Source organism: Nerophis ophidion, linkage group LG19 (assembly GCF_033978795.1).
Source record: "Nerophis ophidion isolate RoL-2023_Sa linkage group LG19, RoL_Noph_v1.0, whole genome shotgun sequence".
In the NCBI taxonomy this organism is placed as follows: Eukaryota; Metazoa; Chordata; class Actinopteri; order Syngnathiformes; family Syngnathidae; genus Nerophis; species Nerophis ophidion.
This window is the reverse complement of record NC_084629.1, coordinates 18,960,247-18,983,762: the sequence shown is the minus strand read 5'-3', so window position 1 is coordinate 18,983,762 and position 23,516 is coordinate 18,960,247. Positions and strand designations below refer to the sequence as shown.

The 23,516-nt window shown below is 40.7% G+C and overlaps 2 long non-coding RNA genes across 2 annotated transcripts; both read right to left on the bottom strand.

Annotated features, from left to right (window-relative positions):
• Positions 1-3,627: 3,627 nt before the first annotated feature.
• On the bottom strand, positions 3,628-7,650 carry LOC133537762 (uncharacterized). Its single transcript, XR_009802829.1, has 4 exons — positions 7,382-7,650; positions 6,772-6,849; positions 4,138-4,209; positions 3,628-4,021 (listed from the first exon to the last, which is right to left on the bottom strand). It is a non-coding gene; the product is annotated as an uncharacterized LOC133537762 (long non-coding RNA).
• A 363-nt stretch (positions 7,651-8,013) lies between these two features.
• Positions 8,014-12,253, bottom strand: LOC133537761 (uncharacterized). Its single transcript, XR_009802828.1, has 3 exons — positions 12,186-12,253; positions 8,988-9,063; positions 8,014-8,070 (listed from the first exon to the last, which is right to left on the bottom strand). It is a non-coding gene; the product is annotated as an uncharacterized LOC133537761 (long non-coding RNA).
• Between the last annotated feature and the right edge of the window lie 11,263 nt (positions 12,254-23,516).

Genomic DNA, 23,516 nt, shown 5'->3' with positions numbered 1-23,516 from the left:
CTACTTCCACATTTACCCATTCACACACACTGATGGAGGGAGCTGCCATGCAAGGCGCCAACCAGCACCCATCAGGAGCAAGGGTGAAGTGTCTTGCTCAGGACACAACGGACGTGACGAGGTTGGTACTAGGTGGTAATTGAACCAGGGACGCTCGGGTTGCGCACGGCCACTCTCCCACTGCGCCACGCCGTCCCCAATTCAGTGGTACTGCCCCCGATATCCATGCAATGTTGCAGAGTCTTGTCAACCAAGACAGCACCACAGCATCCAGAGCCTTAAGGAACTCAAGGCTGATCTCATCTACCCCCGAGGCCTTGCCATCGAGGAGCTTTTTAACTACCCCGGCAACTTCAGCCCCAGAAATAGAAGAGCCCACCACAGATGCCCTCGTGACAGGCACTGTTTTCTCATAGGAAGACGTGTTGGTGGGATTGAGGAGGTCTTTGAAGTATTCCCTCCACCGATCTACAACAGCCGCAGTAGAGGTCAACAGCACTCTATCCTCACCATACATGGTGTTGACCGTGCACTGCTTCCCCCCCTGAGGCGGCGTATGGTGGACCAGAATCGCTTCAAAGCCGCCTGGAAGTTGTTTCCCATGGCTTTCCCAAACTTTTTTCATGTCTGAGTTTTTGCCTCCGCGACCGCTGAAGCCGCACTTTGCTTGGCCTGTCGGTACCTGTCCGTTGCATCTGGAGTCCCATGAGCCAAAAGGACCCAATAGGACTCTTTCTTCAGCTTGACGGCATCCCTCACTGTTGTCCACCAGCGAGTTCGAGGATTACCGCCACGACAGGCACCAACCACCTTGCGGCCACAGCTCCAATCAGCCGCCTCAACAATAGAGTCACGGAATATGGTCCAATCAGACTCAATATCCAATGTCTCCCTGGTGACATGTTTAAAATATTTCCAAAGGGTGGAAATTGAAACTCTCTGACAGGAGACTCCGCTAGACGTTCCCAGCAGACCCTCACAATTCGTTTGGGCCTGCCAGGTCTGTCCGGCATTCTCCCCCACCATCTGAGCCAGCTCACCACCAGTTGGTGATCGGTAGAAAAGTCTGCCCCGCTCTTCATCAGAGTCTCCAAAACATGAGGCCGCAAGTCCGATGACACAACTACAAAGTCAATCATGGAACTGCGGCCGAGGGTGCCCTAGTGCCAAGTGCACATATGGACACCCTTATGACGAGCACAAAAGTCCAATAACAACTCCCTGCTTGGGTTCAGATCCAGGCGGCCATTCTTCCCAATCATGCCTCTCCAGGTTTCACTGTCGTTGCCAACATGAGCGTTGAAGTCCACCAGCAGAACAAGGGAATCACCCGAGGGAGCACTCTCAAGTACTCCCTCAAGGGTATCCAAAGAGTGCGTACTCTGAGCTGCTACTTGGTGCGTAAACACAAACAGTCAGGACCCGTCCCCCCTCCCGAAGGCGCAGGAAAGCTACCCTCTCGTCTACTGGGTTAAAGTCCAACGTGCAGGCTTTGAGCCAGGGGCAAGTAAGAATTGCCACCCCAGCCCGTCGCCTCTCATTGCTTGCAACGCCAGAGTGGAAATAGAGTCCAGTCCCTCTCGAGAGAACTGGTTCCAGAGCCCTTGCTGTGCGTCAAAGTGGGTCCGACTATATCTAGCCGGAACTTCTCCACTTCGCGCACCAGCTCAGGCTCCTTCCCTACCAGCGAGGTGACGTTCCATGTCCCAAGAGATAGCTTATGTAGCTGAGGATTGGACTGCCAAGTGCAATCAATTTGGCTTCCGCCCAGCTCACACTGCACCAGATCTCTATGACCCCTCCCATGAGTGGTAAGCTCATTGGAGGGAGGACCCACGTTGCCTCTTCGGGCTGAGCCCAGCCGTGCCCCATGGGTACACCAGGTGCTCACCATCGTGCCACACCTCCGGGCCTGGCTCCAGAGGAGAGTCCCGGTGACTTTTTATAAAGGTCTTTGAATAAATGAGAAAATGTAACATTTACAGCAAAAAAACGATTTTGTGATGATAAAAAACAATGTAATCACTGTAGTAGGATACGAGGTATCCGCCCAGCAGTTTAGATTCAAGAGCGCTAGCTTAGCGGTTAGCTATCTTCCTATTGCGTGTTGTGTAGCATGGTTAGCTATTCCTTGTCCTATAGACCTCAGGTGATGATACTTTGAAGAAACGCGGTTTAGTTTCCACCTTGAAGGCGAGGATAAGCGATTGAGACACTGCACTGTGGGGGGACGTTTGCCGCTAGCTAGCGAGTGTTTTACATCGCGTCGACGCCTTCAATTGATTGTCACTATCAAATTTGTGGGATACGATATGTTAAAAACGTAAGATATATTAAAATCTCAATCATCGGTCATATCTATATAATTTATATTTGTGAGTCATCAATGTCTTTATTTTGTCTTTTAAAGACATACATTGAATAGATTTGCTTCAAAAATAAACTGAAAACTTACCTATTAACCACATATCTTTAATGCCTCATGTGGGGTAGACTACGGTTTGGTTTTGCATGGTTGAATGAATGTATGTATGTATGTATGTATGTATGTATGTATGTGTATGCTTGCTTTAGTACTATTATCTTGTGTTTATCAAATAGCGTTTTTGTTTTGTTTTTGTTGTTGTGCTTGCTACCATGTTTAATCTTTCCATGTATATATTGTCCTTTGGACTCCCTGTTAAAAGCTTCTTCTAGCTTATTTGGGAGACCCTTTCACGTACCAACATCTTTAAATGATGATATTCACCATTATTGTAATTGTTATATGGTATTGTGAATAAACTTGTAAACTTAAAACTTAGCTCAAGTGGACGCAAAATTCTCTGCTTTAAGTTCTCTCCACAAAACAGGAAGTTGACATCAGCTAGTTCATGCGAAGGCCATACGTATTCATGAAGTAGCGTGTATAACTTATTAGCCCGAGCGCTCCACAGCGTTGTGTCTGAATTATTCAAATGTGGCCGCTTCAATAATTAAATCCTACTTACTACAAACACCCCCCCAGACACACACACACACACACACACACACACACACATACGTGTTTGGGTGACATATGAGGACTTATGACAAAAACGTGACATATGGGGACATGCCTTTCCAATGGTCCTGCAGGCCTGGGAATCAGACGGTTAGTGAACCAGAATTTTAGAAACACAGTGGTCTATTGAGATTTTTGCAACTCTTTTGTTTTTTTCTGAACCTGATTTTTATGGTACATATGAGGACTTGTCAGGTTTAGGTGACAAATGAAGACCAGAGTGTTTAAGATTTCAAGTTTATGTGACATATGATGACCATGACGTCACAGAGTGTTTAAGATTTCAGGTTCATGTGACATATGATGACCATGACGTCACAGAGTGTTTAAGATTTCAAGTTTGTGAAATATGACAACCATGACGTCACAGAGTGTTTAAGATTTCAGGTTCATGTGACATATGATGACCATGACGTCACAGAGTGTTTAAGATTTCAAGTTCATGTGACATATGATGACCATGACGTCACAGAGTGTTTAAGATTTCAAGTTCATGTGACATATGAGGCTAATGACATCAGAGACTTAACAAAACCACCTGAGTTGGTTTAGTTGATGTGTTGTCATTTAAAAAAAAAATCCCAATCCCATGCTAATGTAATCTAAAACCAAGAAGAGTTTAAAAGAAACATGGGTAAAAATGTAATTGTCGACTAAGTGTAACTGAATTGTTTTTGTGGATTTTGTCGCTAAGAATTATCTGGAATAAATACAAAATGCTTGCTGTTTATTTTGCTTTTTTAATTGCTGGTAACATACTCAAACTACCACAGAAGATGTGGGAAAACATTTGTTTTCCCTTTTTTTAATATGATTCTGTTATGGATGTAGTACTTGATGGCAAGCAAATCTCTGTCCTGTAGAGCTACTAGTTCTTTATGGAGGCAGGCTTCACAATCTTTTTTACCTGGTACTTTGTTGCCAGTTACAAAATGCAACATGTGTCATTCAACTGCTTCCACTTCTTCCCCTTTGCAGCTGTCATAAAGGAGACAAAATACAATTTCTTACTGAAGGAATAATGACTATAACACAGTGAAAAGGTGCAAAACGTAATATAATATTCTAGTAAATGATGTGGATTATTTATTTACCCCGCTTTGGAGTGGACCAAGTGGAAGAAGCTTGAGACATACCCACTTCCAGCGATTTGTCCTGGTGTCAATCTGAAAGGAAGAATTAGAAAACTGTAAAACATATTGTGCTTTGTGAAGCAGCGGAGTATATGTGTTGTCCGTCTATTTATCAATAATGCAGACGAGGAGGTTGGCTGAGTTCTTAACGTTTGCTTTCAGAGCGTGCATATCACAACATACAAGATGCCGTCATGGCGACACAACCTATACCGGGCTACCGCGCATGCTCGTCACTCCTGTTGCATGCTGGGTAGGGTAGTTCTTTTTTCCCCTGGCTCATAACATTACAATATAGTACCATGTATATGCGTTCAGTTTATCAAAGCACCAAGCAAACAGATATGGCCATAATTATTTTAAGTCCACTACGCAGAATAAACACAACATTATTAATATTGTTACTACGGATAATTTGATCAAAAATTCCCTAAAACAGCCCACTACCTATAATATAGGTTTTTTAAACATAAGATCCCTGATAAAAAAAAAACGTTTCTGCTGTTACCTCAGAAATTGTATGTTCAGATGTTATGATTGTGGCTCAGAAATTTGTATGTAGATTATATTTATTTTCCATAACAAACAGGATAACTTAAATACCCTGGCAGTGGCAATAAGCTTAAATGTTTGTATTTACATTTTTGGAGTTGATTTTCATAAAATTTGCTATTTAACTGCTACTGTTTAACAAGGACTGATTTAAATTGTGTTTGCACAACAAATGTTTTGGCGCTTTTGTTCATGTGGGAGAATATTCCAATAAAGGTGCACTATACACTACTTTTGAATTAATTATTGGGCTTTGCGTATACAATGCAGTTAATCGCGATTAATAAGAGAAATAGTGCGATTAACTTCGATTAAACATTTTAATCATTGCCCAGCCCTAATATATATACAAACCCCGTTTCCATAAAAGTTGGGAAATTGTGTTAGATGTAAATATAAACTGAATACAATGATTTGCAAATCCTTTTCAACCCATATTCAATTGAAAGCATTACAAAGACAACATATTTGATGTTCAAACTCAAACTTTTTTTTTTTTGCAAATAATAATTAACTTTGAATTTCATGGCTGCAACACGTGCCAAAGTAGTTGGGAAAGGGCATGTTCACCACTGTGTTACATCACATTTTCTTTTTACAACACTCAATGAACTTTTGGAACCGAGGAAACTAATTGTTGAAGCTTTGAAAGTAGAATTCTTTACCATTCTTGCTTGATGTACAGCTTAAGTTGTCGTGTTTTACGCTTCATAATGCGCTACACATTTTCGATGGGAGACATGTCTGGACTGCAGGCGGGCCAGGAAAGTACCCGCACTCTTTTACTACGAAGACACGCTGTTGTAACACGTGACTTGGCATTGTTTTGCTGAAATAAGCAGGGGCGTCCATGATAATGTTGCTTGGATGACAACATATGTTGCTCCAAAACCTGTATGGACCATTCAGCATTAATGGTGCCTTCTCAGATGTGTAAGTTACCCATGCTTTGGGCACTAATACACCCCCATACCATCACACATGCTGGCTTTTGAACTTTGCGCCGGATGGTTATTTTCCTCTTTGTTCCGGAGAACACCACGTCCACAATTTCCATATATAATTTGAAATGTGGACTCGTCAGACCACAGAACACTTTTCCACTTTGCATCAGTCCATCTTAGATGAGCTCGGGCCCAGCAAAGCCCACGGCGTTCCTCTGTGTTGTTGATAAATGGCATTTGCTTTGCATAGTAGAGTTTTAACTTGCATTTACAGATGTAGCGACCAACTGTAGTAACTGACAGTGGTTTTCTGAAGTATTTCTGAGCCCATGTGGTGATATCTTTTACACACTGATGTCGGTTTTTAATGCAGTACATCGCTTACGTGCAGTGATTTCTCCAGATTCTCTGAACCTTTTGATAATTTTACGGACCGTAGATGGTAAAATCCCTAAATTCTTTGCAAAAAAATTGTTTAGCAGTTTTAACATCAAATATGTTGTCTTTGTAGCATATTCAACAGAATTGGGGTTGAAAATTATTTGCAAATCATTGTATCCTGTTTATATGTACATCTAACACAATTTCCCAACTCATATGGAAACGGGGTTTGAATGTATTTATATATATATAGCCTATTATTTGCGCACTATTTACAAGTTATGTACCAAAAAAACAACCACCGAAAAAATACTTTGATCAATGAAAACAGCGCTGCAGAAACCGGCTGTAAACAAGAGGCACTGCATTTTCTGAATTAAAACACTCATTTTAAAGCTTTGACATTAACATTTTAACACACACTAATCTGGTTCAGAAAATACGAGGACCTTATATGAAACACACCTAGGTCTTTCTTGGTTCAAACAATATGAGGACATGACGAGTGCTCACATGTAGAATTTATGTTGTTGACTTGTAACGTCTCCTGTTTTGCTAAACATGAGTTCCAAACTCCCTACTGACTAACATGGATGTACCCTTCCGAAAATGTTGTCATATAAACGGATCTGTGAGAGATTAAAATTAATAAATGTCTTTCAAAATATAGGTTGGGTCAAATTTAGAGCAGATATAGTAAAAATAGACATGTAATAACCTGTTGGAGGGATGAAGTCGGTTTATGGCTGTCATCTGAATCTAGAGAATGTTGAGATAGAACCTCAACAGTTGGTTTCTGCAACAAAACACAAAAATATAATGTCATAACTAATTAATTATAACATTCTCACCACTTTTTGTTGATAAAAATCTGAGCATACAATGCCAGATAAAGGGTAAAGATTATTACAGAGTTTCAGCTCTTAGACAATTCATTAAGAATGTAACACACACAAAAATCTGGTTCAGAAAATATGAGGACCTGAATTGAGACACTCATTTTAAAGCTTTGACATTAACATTGTAACACACATTTTCTGGTTCAGAAAATATGAGGACCTTATATGAAACACACCTAAGTCTTTCTTGCTTCAAACAATATAAGGACATGACGAGTGCTCACATGTAGAATTTATGTTGTTGACTTGTAACATCTCCTGTTTTGCTAAACATGAGTTCTAAACTTTCTACTGACTAACATGGATGTACCCTTGCGAAAAAGTTGTCATTTAAACTGATCTGTGAGAGATTAAAATAAATAAATGTCTTTCAAAATATAGGTTGGGTCAAATTTAGAGCAGATATAGTAAAAATAGACATTTAATAACCTGTTGGAGGGATGAAGTCAGTTAATGGCTCACATCTGAATCTGGAGAATGTTGAGATGGAACCTCAACAGTTGGTTTCTGCAACAAAACACAAAAATATAATGTCAGAACTAATTAATTATAACATTATCAGCACTTTTTGTTGATAAAACTCTGAGCATACAATGCCAGATAAATAGTAAAGATTATTACAGAGTTTCAGCTCTTAGACAATTAATTAAGAATATAAAACACACTAAAATCTGGTTCAGAAAATATGAGGACCTGAATTGAGACACTCATTTTAAAGCTCGGACATTAACATTGTAACACACACTAAACTGGTTTAGAAAATATGAGGACCTTATATGAAACACACCTAAGTCTTTCTTGGTTCAAACAATATAAGGACATGACGAGTGGTCACATGTAGAATGTATGTTGTTGACTTGTAACATCTCCTGATTTGCTAAACATGAGTTCCAAACTCCTTACTGACTAACATGGATGTACCCTTACGAAAATGTTGTCATATAAACTGATCTGTGAGAGATTAAAATTAATAAATGTCTTTCAAAATATAGGTTGGGTCACAGTTAGAGCAGATATAGTAAAAATAGACTTGTAAAAACCTGTTGGAGGGATGAAGTCGGTGTATCGCTCACATCTGAATCTGGAGAATGTTGAGATAGAACCCCAACAGTTGGTGTCTGCAACAAAACACAAAAATATAATGTCAGAACTAATTAATTATAACATTAACAACCACTTTTGGTTGATAATATTCTGAGCATATAATTCTACAAAAACAGTAAAGATTATTATAGCGTTTTAGCTCTTAGACTATTATTTAAGAATGTAACATTCACTAAAATGTGGTTCAGAAAATATGAGGACCTGGATTGAAACACTCATTTTAAAGCTTTGAATTAAACATTGTAACACACACTAATGTGGTTCAGAAAAATATGAGGACCTTATATGAAACACACTGAAGTCTTTTTTAGTTCAAACAATATGAGTACATGACAAGTGATCACATATAGAATTCATGTTGCTGACCTGTAACATCTCCTGTTTTGCTAAACATGAGTTGTAAATTCCACAGACTAACATGGATGTACGCTTAAAAAATTTTTGTCATATAAACTGATCTGTGAGAGGTTAAAAGGATTAAATGTCTTTTGAAGTATAGGTTGTGTCAAGTTTTTAGCAGATATAGGGCAGCACGGTGGAACAGGGGTTAGTGCATGTGCGTCACAAATCGAAGGTCCTGAGTAGTCCTGAGTTAAATCCTCGGCTCGTGATCTTTCTGTGTGGAGTTTGCATGTTCTCCCCGTGACTGCGTGGGTTCCCTCCGGGTACTCCGGCTTCATCTTACCTCCAAAGACATGCACCTGGGGATAGGTTGATTGGCAACACTAAATTGGCCCTAGTGTGTGAATGTGAGTGTAAATGTTGTCTATTTGTGTTGGCCGTGTAATGAGGTGGCGACTTGTCCAGGGTGTACTCCGCCTTCCGCCCGAATGCAGCTCGGATAGGCTCAAGCACACCCCGCCAACCCAAAAAAGGGACAGGTAGTAGAAAATGAATGGATGGATGGGTAGTAAAATAGTCAAGTAATAACCTGTTGGAGGGATGAAGTCGGTTTATCGCTCACATGAGTCTGGAGAATGTTGAGATAGAACATCAACAGTTGGTGTCTGCAACAAAACACATAAAAATAATGTTAGAACTTATTAATTATAACATTATCAGCACTTTTTGTTGTTAACATTATGAGCATATAATGCCAGATAAATAGTAAAGATATTTATAGAGGGTTTCTGTCTCTTGTCCCGCTCATGTCTTGAGATGAACTTCCCTCGGTACTCGACCACAAAAGAACCTTTTTAAATTGATGCAAGAGCAAATACACCATATCCTGATAAAACAGTTTATCAATTAACAATGTTTGGAATATCTGTTTTAAAAAGGAATAATAATAGTCGTTACTTGACTAAAAATTCAATTACAAACAGAATTACTCTTTCATAAATGTAAATAATTATTAAATTAAGTACAAACCCCGTTTCCATATGAGTTGGGAAATTGTGTTAGATGTAAATATAAACAGAATACAATGATTTGCAAATCATTTTCAACCCATATTCAGTTGAATATGCTACAAAGACAACATATTTGATGTTCAAACTGATAAACATTTTTTTGGTGCAAATAATCATTAACTTTAGAATTTGATGCCAGCAACACGCAACAAACAAGTTGGGAAAGGTGGCAATAAATACTGATAAAGTTAAGAAATGCTCATCAAACACTTATTTGGGACATCCCACAGGTGTGAAGGCTAATTTGGAACAGGTGGGTGCCATGATTGGCTATAAAAACAGCTTCCCAAAAAATGCTCAGTCTTTCACAAGAAAGGATGGGGCGAGGTACACCCCTTTGTCCACAACTGCGTGAGCAAATAGTCAAACAGTTTAAGAACAACGTTTCTCAAAGGGCAATTGCAAGAAATTTAGGGATTTCAACATCTACGCTCCATGATATCATCAAAAGGTTCAGAGAATCTGGAGAAATCACTCCACGTAAGCGGCATGGCCGGAAACCAACATTGAATGACCGTGACCTTCCATCCCTCAGACGGCACTGTATCAAAAACCCACATCAATCTCTAAAGGATATCACCACATGAGTTCAGGAACACTTCAGAAAACCACTGTCACTAAATACAGTTTGTTGCTATATCTGTAAGTGCAAGTTAAAGATCTATTATGCAAAGCGAAAGCCAATTATCAACAACATCCAGAAACGCCGCCGGCTTCTCTGGGCCCGAGATCATCTAAGATGGACTGATGCAAAGTGGAAAGGTGTTCTGTGGTCTGACGAGTCCACATTTCACATTGTTTTTGGAAATATTCGACACCGTTTCATCCGGACCAAAGGGGAAGCGAACCATCCAGACTGTTATCGACGCAAAGTTGAAAAGCCAGCATCTGTGATGGTATGGGGGTGCATTAGTGCCCAAGGCATGGGTAAGTTACCCATCTGTTTGGAACAACATTTGCTGCCATTTAAGCGCCGACTTTTTCATGTACGCCCCTGCTTATTTCAGCAAGACAATGCCAAGCCACATTCAGCACGTGTTCAGCTTCATAAAAAAAGAGTGCAGGTACTTTCCTGGCCGGCCTGCAGTCCTATCAAAAATGTGTGGTGCATTATGAAGCGTAAAATACGACAGAGGAGACCCCGGACTGTTGAACGACTGAAGCTCTACATAAAACAAAAATGGGAAAGAATTCCACCTTCCAAGCTTCAACAATTAGTTTCCTCAGTTTCCAAACGTTTATTGAGTGTTGTTAAAAGAAAAGGTGATGTAACACAGTGGTGAACATGCCCTCTCCCAACTACTTTGGCACGTATTGCAGCCATGAAATTCTAAGTTAATTATTATTTGTAAAAAAAATTATTCCGTTTGGATTTACATCTAACACAATTTCCCAACTCATACGGAAACGGGGTTTGTAATTAATGTGTTACTTGAAAAACAAAAGTTTTAAATATCTAGCATATGCAGTTGAGAGACATTTCATGAGAGCAAAGTGTGTGTGTGCCTTTAAAAAGCTGTGCCTTTTGCCAAGTGACGTGGGACGTCAGCGCCCAGACATAGCAAAATAGTTCAGCTGTATTTTTTAGCTTAGCAGTGGCAGTTAAGATAGTTCTGTTGAATGTTTTTGTTTGCGTGTGGATGAGGCCTCTTTCTATTTGATATCGTGTTCGTAATTACTTCCGGGGGTTGCTTTCATTAGTAAAAAGATATTACCTGCACTAAACCTTTTGTGCTTCTAACGCTGTCTTGTTGACATCCAATCACATCAAAAGTAGCATGCTAGATTACATAAAACGCATCGTAACAGCGTTGTAGCGTACATAAAAGTTATTAGATTACTCGTTACCGGTAAAAGTAACAGCATTAGTAACATCGTTTTCATATACCGCTGTTATACCATCCATCCATCATCTTCCGCTTTTCTGAGGTGGGGTCGCGGTGGCAGCAGCCTAAGCAGGGAAGCCCAGACTTCCCTCTCCCCAGCCACTTCGTCTAGCTCTTCCCGGGGGATCCCGAGGCGTTCCCAGGCCAGCCGGGAGACATAATCTTCCCAACGTGTCCTGGGTCTTCCCCGTGGCCTCCTACCGGTTGGACGTGCCCTAAACACCTCCCTAGGGAGGCGTTCGGGTGGCATCCTGACCAGATGGCCGAACCACCTCATCTGGCTCCTCTCGATGTGGAGGAGCAGCGGCTTTACTTTGAGTTCCTCCCGGATGGCAGAGCTTCTCACCCTATCTCTAAGGGAGAGACCCAAACTCATTTGGGCCGCTTGTACCCGTGATCTTATCCTTTCGGTCATGACCCAAAGCTCATGACCATAGGTGAGGATGGGAACGTAGATCGACCGGTAAATTGAGAGCTTTGCCTTCCGGCTCAGCTCCTTCTTCACCACAACGGATCGATACAAAGTCCGCATTACCGGAGATGCCACACCGATCCGCCTGTCGATCTCACGATCCACTCTTCCCTCACTCGTGAACAAGACTCCGAGGGGCCATAGAGGTCGGGTGCATTGTGAGCTGGGCGGCAGCCGAAGGCAGGGCACTTGGCGGTCCGATCCTCGGCTACAGAAGCTAGCTCTTGGGACGTGGAACGCTGTTATTCCAAACACTTCTAATTAAAGCCATATAATACAACCTCTATTAGACAGTAAGGAAATGATCCAAATGAGATGTTGATACAGTTACCATTGATATGTTACATAACAAGACATACCTTTCCAATCATTGATCCACTGGGCCTTAAAACAAGACTTGTCACATCCAGATCAAATAAACTCGGTGGTTTCAGCCTCGGGCTTCACGGTGGCAGAGGGGTTAGTGCGTCTGCCTCACAATACGAAGGTCCTGCAGTCCTGGGTTCAATTCCAGGCTCGGGATCTTTCTGTGTGGAGTTTGCATGTTCTCCCCGTGAATGCGTGGGTTCCCTCCGGGTACTCCGGCTTCCTCCCACTTCCAAAGACATGCACCTGGGGATAGGTTGATTGGCAACACTAAATTGGCCCTAGTGTGTGAATGTGAGTGTGAATGTTGTCTGTCTATCTGTGTTGGCCCTGCGATGAGGTGACGACTTGTCCAGGGTGTACCCCGCCTTCCGCCCGATTGTAGCTGAGATAGGCGCCAGCGCCCCCCGCGACCCCGAAAGGGAATAAGCGGTAGAAGATGGATGGATGGATGGATGGGTTTCAGCCTCAGGATTACGTCTCGCTCTTCTTTTGGGCACGATGTCTATATCATGTGTTGATGCGCCTAAAAAATCCACACATAAAAATGAAAAAAGTCAGTGACACAGAAATAAAACAAAGAACTAAACCCTTCAAAAACTGTTAAATTTAGGCTCAATGCAGCCATGAAGCTTCTCAAACAAAGTACTAATGTAACAATATCATTAACATGCCTACTCGACAGTGCTTATCAGATTGAAATATTTGTATTTGAGAAAAAGTATAAACAATTTGAAGAACTCTAGTCTGTCTTGTTTAAAATTAAGAAAAGGTTTACTTGCATAGTGATCAAGGGTGATGGTTCAAATGCAGAGAATAATTTCACCACACCTTGTGTGTGTGACAATCACTGCTACTTATAATCTTCCATGCAACTTTAAAAAAAAAAAAATTAAATGCCTTGGCCTTGGCCCAGAACTGAAATGCTTAATTTAACCTCATAAAATCAAATCTGATTGCAATTAATAACAAACATTTAACTGTTGTTTATAATGAACTATTTTCCTATGTTAAAAAACATTGGTCTATTTAATTACGTTAAACTCCATTTTATGCTCACCTGATTCAACCATGCTGCCGAAGACTGTCAAAGATGGTTTGTGGCCAAGATAGATGTCCCCCTCCGGTGATGCAGGTCCCGGAAGTGCTGTTCACAGAGCGCTCTGTTGTGCTCAAAATCGTGTGTGAAGTTTTGTATTTCGATTATAAATGGTCCTTTTGGAAAACCCTTTTTATATATGTATTCAATATTAAGTGTGATACGTGAGCTGTATAACTTCCATGAAGAAAATAATTAACTAGTGATTTAGCCATCTGTTAGGATCAGACATCATCCAACGGCCAATCAAGCGGCGCCTAACTGAAAATTGGACCAATCAGACGCCGAGACTCTTCAGAGTGGGCGGAAGTAACCATCTTGAACACCATGTAAAGTGAATACCTCCAAAAACAATCCCCAATTGAATCCAAAATTTGTCCCAAAGATAAAAATACCAAAATCATGTGCTATTTAAACCATTTGAAAATATTAAATACTGTATGTAGTTTGAATTCCATTTTAATTATCGCCTTTGTCTCAATCAAGGTTGAAGGTTTTTTTCAGGCACATTTAAAGTAATTATTGTGCGGCATTGTATTTTAGTCAACATAATAACAAAAAGCCCAATACAGTAAAATACTGAATCAAACCGATTAAATCATCACCATAATCCCTTTATTACTGATTGTCTAGCCCAAATCCTCTCCAGATAAACCAAATTAATAGATAAAACTAACATAAAGAAGGTTGAGATCATCAGATCAGTTGAACGTGTGTTATTTGATTTAGAATTTAAAAGTATGTTTATTGCCGTAATGATTATATGTTTTTCAAAATGTTGGAGTGTGTGAGTTTCTGACCCACATGACATATGAGGACATATGACATATGAGGACAAGTGTGTGTGTGTGTGTGTCATAATAGCAAAGATGGCCACTAGGGGCAAAATCGAAGGTGAGCAAAAAAATTAAACACACTTTCACACACTTTTTCTGAAAATTTGACAAATGAAGACTTCAGAGATTTTTGGTCTGGGAACATGCTGGGAGGGTCTAGAACACGATAGCATTGCGGGAAATATGGGGACATGGAAAATGTCCCCATATTTCAACAGGTCCTCATATGTAAGGTGAAATTTCATAAAAATGTCCCCATATGTCACTTTGACAAACGCACGCACACACGCACACACACACACACACACACACACACAAATAAATAACGCATACTTTTTTTCGGTTTTACTTACCAATCTGTTAACGTAACATGTTTAATGGTCACAAGGGGCCCCACTAGACCAATCAAAAGCAAAAATGAGCAAACGCTGAGTAAATGTCATTTAGTATTTTTATTTGTGTCATGGTTACCATAGTAACCGTGACTACAAACCAAGGTTGCGTGATAAAGACATTCTATGAGAAGCATACATTTGTCTGACAATATATATAGTTATATTGTGATAATACGTGTTAATGACAAATCGAAATAAACTTTGCCTATTACACGTACCATTATCACTGGAGGACAAGAAATCGTGAAACAGGCTAGGTTACACACAGTACGTACAACGAGCGTGGCGAACGTGACCCCAAGATGCAGTAGATGACAGGCTGTTGGTGAGTGAAAAGAACGAAAAACACACGCACAAAAGAATAGCAAACAGAACGAAAGAAGGCCAGTGCGGCTGAAAAGGGCACAAGACACGGAACTTCTCTTGGAAAACAACAAACACTCCAAACATGAGGCGGTAAGCATACTAATGATCCCGAAATAGGAGACTGATTGGCAACCAGGTGCAGATGTGGACAGCTCCAGGAAGTAGATATACAAAATAAGGGCACAGGACAGGAACTAAAATGCCACCCACAAGAGAAAAAGCAAATATACGTCCTAAAGGAGGACACACAAAGCCATGCTAATTGCTAAGCTAGAGGTTGTAACTGTAGACAGGGTTGGGAGGGCCGATACAAATATCTACAGCAACGATACGTTGTATGTTATGGTATCAGTAAATGGTCAATTATATTTTTTTTATCATTACAACATTTTTTTCTGTTTTTTTTGCCTTTGTTGACACTCTCAAAAAGTCAGTCCCTGGACAAAGGAGGACTTTAAGTGCAAAAACCAAATGATTAAAATCAGTCAACAGTAGTTTTAGTTATGTTGTACTAAGGACATTATTCTTGTTGACAATGTTGTAATAAAATGTCAACATTTGAACATTTCATTGGTGTGGTCACGCCATAGGATAGGATAGGATAGGTCTTTATTGTCATTGCACAAGTACAACGAAACTTTGTTTTCAGCACAAGCCATCATTGTGTTTTTGTCGGATTATAAATGTGATCAAGAATTGATTAATTTAATGATGTCGTAAAGTGGAAGTATCAGAATCGGTACTGTAACTACTTGGTATCAAACTGATACCCACATGTGAAGTATCAACCAAAACTCATGTGGAGTATTGAAACAGAAGAAGAATCAAATGAATCAAACTTCATTTGTACTTTTCATACACAGGCAAGTGGCAAACACAAAGTGCAGTACTTTAAAAAAAAAAAAGTAATAAAACATGATTAAATATATTTAAACATTTCCTTAATAAGTTAACCCAAAAAATATTTTAAAAAATGACAATAATGTAATAGAAAACAGATGATCAGTAAGAATCTTGATTAAAAAGGTGTGATTTTGGTCATCGCCGCCGCCTCTGCCACCCCTCATTTAAATATTTCATTAATAAGTTAACCCAAAATATATTTTAAAAAATGACAAAATAAAGTAATAGAAAACAGATGATCAGTAAAAATCTTGATTAAAAAGGTGTGATTTTGGTCATCGCCGCCGCCTCTGCCACCCCTCATTTAAATATTTCATTAATAAGTTAACCCAAAATATATTTTAAAAAATGACAAAATAAAGTAATAGAAAACAGATGATCAGTAAAAATCTTGATTGAAAAGGTGATATTTTAGTCATCGCCGCCGATCCCCACTATAAACTTTGCATGCTTTCTTTTCATGTAGTTTTTATTGACATCTAGTATCAGACATTCCTATCCATTACGTTATATTTGCATACATCACATATCTATTGTCTGCCCTAGATGTCAAAATCCATCCATTCATCCATTTTCTTCTGGAGCCTATCTCAGCTGCATTTGGTACACACTGGACAAGTCACCACCTCATCACAGGGCCAACACAGATAGACAGACAACATTCACACTTACATTCACACACTAGGGCCAAATTAGTGTTGCCAATCAACCTATCCCCAGGTGCATATCTTTGGCGGTGGGAGGAAGCCGGAGTACCCGGAGGGAACCCACACAGTTACGGGGAGAATATACAAGCTACACACAGAAAGATACCGAGCCTGGGATTGAATTTAGGACCTTCATATTGTGAGGCACATGCACTAACTTCTGTTTTACCGTGCTGCCCAGGAGCCAAAATAATATTCTTTATTTATATCCCAAGGATGCCACACCTCCTCCCCAAAAAAGAAAACAGCAAAAAAACAACAAAAACAAAATAACAAATAAAAAAAAAAATAATAATAAAAATAAGAATACGCACAGATAAATAAATAAAAAACTATAAACATATAGGGAGTAATCTTTTTTTACACAGTACAATCACTAATTGGAGGAAAGAAAATCAGGTCTATGAGGCGTGACATCATTGACCCAGTTTTCCCAGTATGAAGTACGTTTCTCCAATTTGTAATGAATAAAAGCTGTTATCTTCTCCATTTTATAAATGTCCATTTTGATTTCCATCCATAGCTTCAAAGTTGTGATATCCATTTCTTGGTAATGGTCTTTTTACAAGCCACCAGTAGGATATTCATCAAGTGTTTCTCTTTTTCCAGCCAATCCTGAGATACATGTCCGAAGAAGAGAGTCTTATTTATAGGGGTATTTCATATTTGATAGGATTCCTATCCTCCAACTGAGCGGACAATGGAAACTACATGACGACATTCAAATTAGTCAAAGCATGCAAATGTTCTCACCTCCATTCTTTGCATCATCCTGTCTCTTTTTGGCATGCAGCTGTGTTTTGCATCTGCATTCACTGGAAAGAAAAGAATGACGGTTACGGCATGCAGAAAAATTATTATTATTAAACTATTATTATTAAACAAAACTATTTTGCCTGAATTGTCAGGGAACATTCAAGACAATTTTTTTAAAAAGTGAAAGTAATTCTAATCTGAAAGGAAGAGAGGTATTTAATAAATCTGTTTGTAGAACAGTTGACAATGAAATAAAACGATGTAAAAATTTTGTCTGTACTAAACATTTTTTTAAAAACACGTTGAAAAGATAGGACTGAGTAAAATGATGTCTTCCTTATTGGTTTAATTGTTGTCAAATGAAACTATGGCTCTGTAGTCACCAACATTGACAGTCAATTGTTGCATTTATGGATGGGGGGCAGATGTTATACGTTTTCAACTTCTTTCTGCTCCTTTTCATTAATATTTTACTTTATGTTGCCTGATTTATATATTTATTTCTTTATAAATGAACTGAAGTAGGGTTGTCCCAATACCAATATTTTGATACCGGTACTAAAATGTATTTCGATACTTTTCTAAATAAGGGAGACAATAAAAAATGTCATTGGCTTTATTTTAACAACAAATCCTAGGGTACATTAAATACGTGTTTCTTATTGCAATTTAATCCTAAAAATAAAATAGAGAACATACAAGACAACTCGTCTTTTAGTAGTAAGTAAACAAAAAAAAAGGCTCCTAATTAGTCTGCTGACGCGTGCAGTAGCATAGTGTCATTCATCATTCTATTATTTTGTCAAAATTATGAGTGACAAACTGTAAAAATTGATAATCTGCTTATTTTCTGTTTTAAGATATGCTATCTACACTTGTGTTAAAATGTAGTAATCACTTTGTGACTGTCTTGTGTCGCAGGGTTCCTTTCAGGACCGACAAACTGTGGCCAAGCATGTTGCCAAGTGTACAATCTTTTAATTTCAACGTGCAAAAGTCTTTTTCCTTCGTTTCTCTCTCGCCTTCGGTTTCCCTCTGGCTTTTCAGCCCCGTCAGCGGTCACCAACACTGCCAATAAAGAGACAGGTGATTAGATAACTCGTTCCAGCTGAGGTATCCACTCACCTGTCATCTGCTTCCAGCCGGCTCCTACACATGCCCTGCCTACAGGCCTCCACCGTCAGACTCAGGCCGGTCAGGCGTCCAGCCGCGCCCCCTCCCCCCCACCCTTGAACTAAAATATGCATTGAGGCTATGAAGTGCATTTTATCCGATTACTTGATTCATCCGACAAAGTAACTGATAACATTTCTCGATCACTAATAATTGAGCCAAGTTTTTACAGTTTTGCCTGTTTTGTCGAGTTGCCAGTCTTGGATTCCATCAACAGCCCACACGCGTTGACAAAAACCTAAGCACTTTGCTTTTTAGCATCGCCTGTCCGTCTGATAATGCGCTCTTCGAATTTGCAAACAATTTTTTCAATTCAGATTTTTTTGTAATAAATACAAAAATTTATCAAATATCTATTTTATGGAGCAATGTAGTTAATCATATAACTGGCACCCAGGGTTTTTAAAAAGTATTGATTTGGAATCGATAATCAGTACTGAATGGAATAGTTACCCACAAGAATTAAATCGATTCGTGTCCAAAGATTCCCAGCCCTAGGAGCAGGTTATAGCATTGTACCTCATTTTAACTGTTAGCGAATGCACCAAGTCATTGAATTTCAATAATTTTAATTCAACAACAACAACAAAAAAAATTGGGTTTGAATGTTCTTGACAGCCAATGTCATGTATTATTTTAACTGACCTCTTTTGTAAACACATTTAAACCTGGATCTAATAATAATAACAGATTTATATCGCGCTTTTCTAATGACTCAAAGCGCGTTCTTGCTGCCTGGAAGGCAGGCAGCAGGAACGCTTGCAGAGTGTAATCCCCTCACACTCCGTGGAGGTGGCATGTATACGTGTGAAGGTGGCATGGATACATGTGAAGGTGGCATAAGGGGCACCGATGGGATATTTTTTCATTCAAGCATGCAAGAAGACTTGGCAGGCAAAACAGAATCCGCCCATTGGGGGAAAAAAAAAAACTCATATCCCTCGCCAGGAGCTGCTCTCTCTATCTATCCTTTTCCTACTCCAAACTCTCCCACATCATTGTGCACTAAGTGCTTGAGTTTCTGGAGACGGCGACGCGAGTGCATGCTAACCACATTATGCAGGAGTCCATCAGGATGTTGATATAAATCCAGCAGCTGTGGCGGAAATGAAAGACAATTTTCCTCCTAAGGGGAATCACTAATTTGTTAATTGACCATTAGCGCTCCTTTCCCCCCTGAAATACGATCATTAAAGCGCCATTTTGTTGCCCGAACACGGCTAAAGTGTGGTCTTTCTAACTACTGTATAGTCGTTTCCCGATATAGGAACTCTAAAAAGTCCCTAAACTTTTTAGTCCCTAACATTTTTCGTTGTTTTCCGACATTCGTTAACTTGGGACTACAGCCCTCAGATCCTGGAACAATTTTAGCTCCTACTCTGAGGCAGGGACTAAAATATCTAGGTGTTTAGTGATTGGTTGAACTGACGAGCCACGCCTCCTACCGGGTATGCGCTTCTCCTAGCAACAACAAATACCCGCCATTTTTTAAAAGTCTCACAGAGTTGTTTACGAGATCGCAACAGGAAGAATGGACACAGGCAACGATAAACGGACCGATTAGGAGGTCAAAGCTCCTTTCCGCCTATTCCACAGAGGAGATTCAGCGGGGGTTTGAAGTTTCGCAGCAGAACATTAAAACATTTGGTACATTAAGCGCTCATTTAGAAATGTCAGGGATTTTCCACACCACGAAGCAGTGCAGGGAGAAGATGAAGAAACTCAAACAGGACTACAAAAAAATCAAGGACAATAACAACCAGAATGGGTCAAAATGATAAACAAGCAAATGTTCGACACTTTGGACCTCATATTGAGCCACCAACCTGCCTACTCCGCAACAAAGGGCTTCTGAGAGTGATGAACGACGAGAAAGTCCCACCATTGCAGGAGCTTGAAGGTTAGTAAACAGTAGAAAAGCCCTAGTCTGGGTATGGATCTAAAGTAACACATAGTTCGGTTGGTAGAGTGGCCGTGCCAGCAACTTGAGGGTTGCAGGTTCGATTCCCGCTTCCGCCATCCTAGTCACTGCCGTTGTGTCCTTGGGCAAGACACTTTGCCTACCTGCTCCCAGTGCCACCCACCCTGGTTTAAATGTAACTTAGATATTGGGTTTCACTATGTAAAGCGCTTTGAGTCACTAGAGAAAAAGCGCTATATAGATATAATTCACTTCACTTCACTAATACGTCACGGGTCGGAGGCGGATGATATGCGTTACACATGTTTCTTACCGAGGTTTCTAGCATCTCCAAATGTGTGCAAACGTGAAAAGGAAAAGGCCCTTTGGGAAGGGTAGTTCCTATAACTAAATTTGAGTGTGGTAGTTCTTAGAACTGTGTCCCGACAACAAGTATATGCGAATCCAGCTCATGATAATAATTATAGATGTGTCAATAATGGCGCTATGGCCTGCATGATCTGTGCATGCTCGCAGTTTTTCACGTAAACTGCATTTTGCCCAGATCTGCACCCACTGCCAATTATGATGATACATACGTTATCTGCTGCTTTTTTATTTATTTGTAATGCAAAAACATTGACGGATGCCTCAGTATTTAGATTTTATATATGTACTTGTATTTATAACAGACATGCTCACCAACAGAGTATTTGCAATTTTGTTGTCAAAGTGACAAAAATGCTCTATTCTATTATAAAATAAATAAAAATATATCTATATTATTAATGTCAAAGTTAATACAATTATAGCGAATAAACACAAGGCCGCAGATTGATGATCGACCTTGTGGTTGGGTCATCGGTTTGCAGTATCGATGTTATGGACACTCGGGTGAAGAAAGGAGGAGAGCTTTTTCTACCGATCAGCGCCTGGTGGTGAGTTGGCTCTGATGGTGGGGGGAGGATGCCGGTCAGACCTGGCAGGCCCAACACATTGTGAGGGTCTGCTGGGAACTACCGTCAGAGAGAGTTTTAATTTCCAACACTGGAAGAACTTTGAACATGTCACAAGGGAGGCGTTGGACATAGAGTCCGAGTGGACCATGTTCCATTGTCGATGAGGCCGATCTGAGCTGTGGTCGCAATGTGGTCAGTGCCAGTCGTGGCGGTGAGGCATGCCGTCAAGCTGATAAAAGGAGTCCTATTGGGTTCTTTTGGCTCATGCATCTAATGACTCCAGGGGTAGCAGACAGGTACAGACAGGCCAAGCGGCGTGTTGCTTTGGAGAAGTTCGGGGAAGCCATGGAAAATGACTTTCGGACAGCTTCGAAGCAATTCGTGACCACCATCCACTGTCTTTGGAGGGGGAAGCAGTGCACTGTCAACACTGTGGGGATGGTGTGCTGCTGAACTCGACTCAGGATGTTGTGGATTGGAGGAGGGAATACTACGAAGACCTCCTTAATCCCACCTACAAGTCCTCATATGAAGAAGCAGTGCCTAGGGACTCTGGTGGACTTCCATATTTCTGAGGCTGAGGTTGCAAAGATAGTTAAAAAGCTCCTCAGTGGCAGGGCCTAGGGGGTGGATGAGATGCCTGGAATCTGGATGCTGTGGGGCTGTTTTGGTTGACAAAACTCTGCAACAGAGCATGGACATGGATGGATCTTAGAAGCATTTAAGTCTCATCTTAAAACTAATTTGTATAGTCTAGCCTTTAAATAGACCCCCTTTTTAGACCAGTTGATCTGCCGTTTTTTATTTTTCTCCTCTGCTCCCCTCTCTCTTGTGTAGGAGGGCGGGGGGGGTGACACAGGTCCGGTGGCCATGGATGAAGTACTGGCTGTCCAGAGTCGGGACCCAGGATTGACCGCTCGTCCAGAGTCGGGGCCCAGGATGGACAGCTCGCCTGTGTATCGGTTGGGTACATCTCTGCACTAGTGATCAGCCTCCGTTTGGGATGGTTTCCTGCTGGCTCCACTATGGACGAGACTCTCGCTACTCTATTGGATCCACTTTGGACTGGACTCTCACCGTTATGTTGGATCCACTATGGATTGGACTTTCACAATATAATGTTAGACCCGCTCGACATCCATTGCTGGGTGGGGGGTATTGCCTGCATATGCGGTCCTCTCCAAGGTTTCTCATAGTCATCATTGTCACCGTCACCGACGTCCCTACTGGGTGTGAGTTTTTCCTTGCCCTTATGTGGGCTCTGTACCGAAGATATCGTTGTGGTTTGTGCAGCCCGTTGAGACACTTGTGATTTAGGGATATATAAATAAACATTGATTGATTGATGGATTAACATTATACAAGTACGACCAAATTGCATTTTCGGCACAAACCCTTTCAAGATTAGACACACATTACACAGGATTACAGCGCAGGAGCGCTGATAGGTGCCGTACCGTAAAAGGTGGGAAAAAGTTTGACTCTGGGGGAAGATTAATTTAAAAAAATATTTTAAAAAGTCCATAACAAAGCACATATACATGTTACGACGTACAACTCGAGACCTGCAATGAGGGATGAGGGAGCGGGCACCTGGCCTGAAGCTGCCAGCCACTGAAGGCGCTGCTCCGTTTCTGTCTTACCACATAGCGTGAAGGGTCGAAGGCATGGGATGTGTGTGTGTGTGGCATGTATTTCGTGTAAGTCTGCAGCAAGTCTCTGTTCTGCGACCTTGGTGCTCCCGCAAACGAGCCAATCAGTCCAACAAAAACATGACAGACAGGGAAGAAGTTTGATGCGTCTTCACTGCACTATGCTTTGGGAGAGTCTCGAAGTAACTACCTTGCCACATCGCTTGCAGCCAGAACAATCCGGATTAGAATGTTTTTGTTTGAGGGGGCGAAAATAATATTTAAATTTTTCCCTTTAATTGTTTATTTCTGGTCCTCAAATGTATCATACTTCACCATCAGAGCAGCAGGAGTCTCCAAGATGTCGCCAAAGATTGCAATCAAAATGGCAAAAGTCTGACTGCCCACAGTTCTGCTCCCATCCTCCAATCCTTTGTGGCAGCTTTAGGGTACTTTGAACGGCTGCCAGGCTCTTCCCATTTGTCGATATAGTACAACGACAGGACAACAACGCTTACTCAAATCAGGAGATGTCCTGTTATCGTGGTTCTGAATAAGTAGATATTTTCAACTTCCTCAACTGAAAGGTTCCCTTTTTC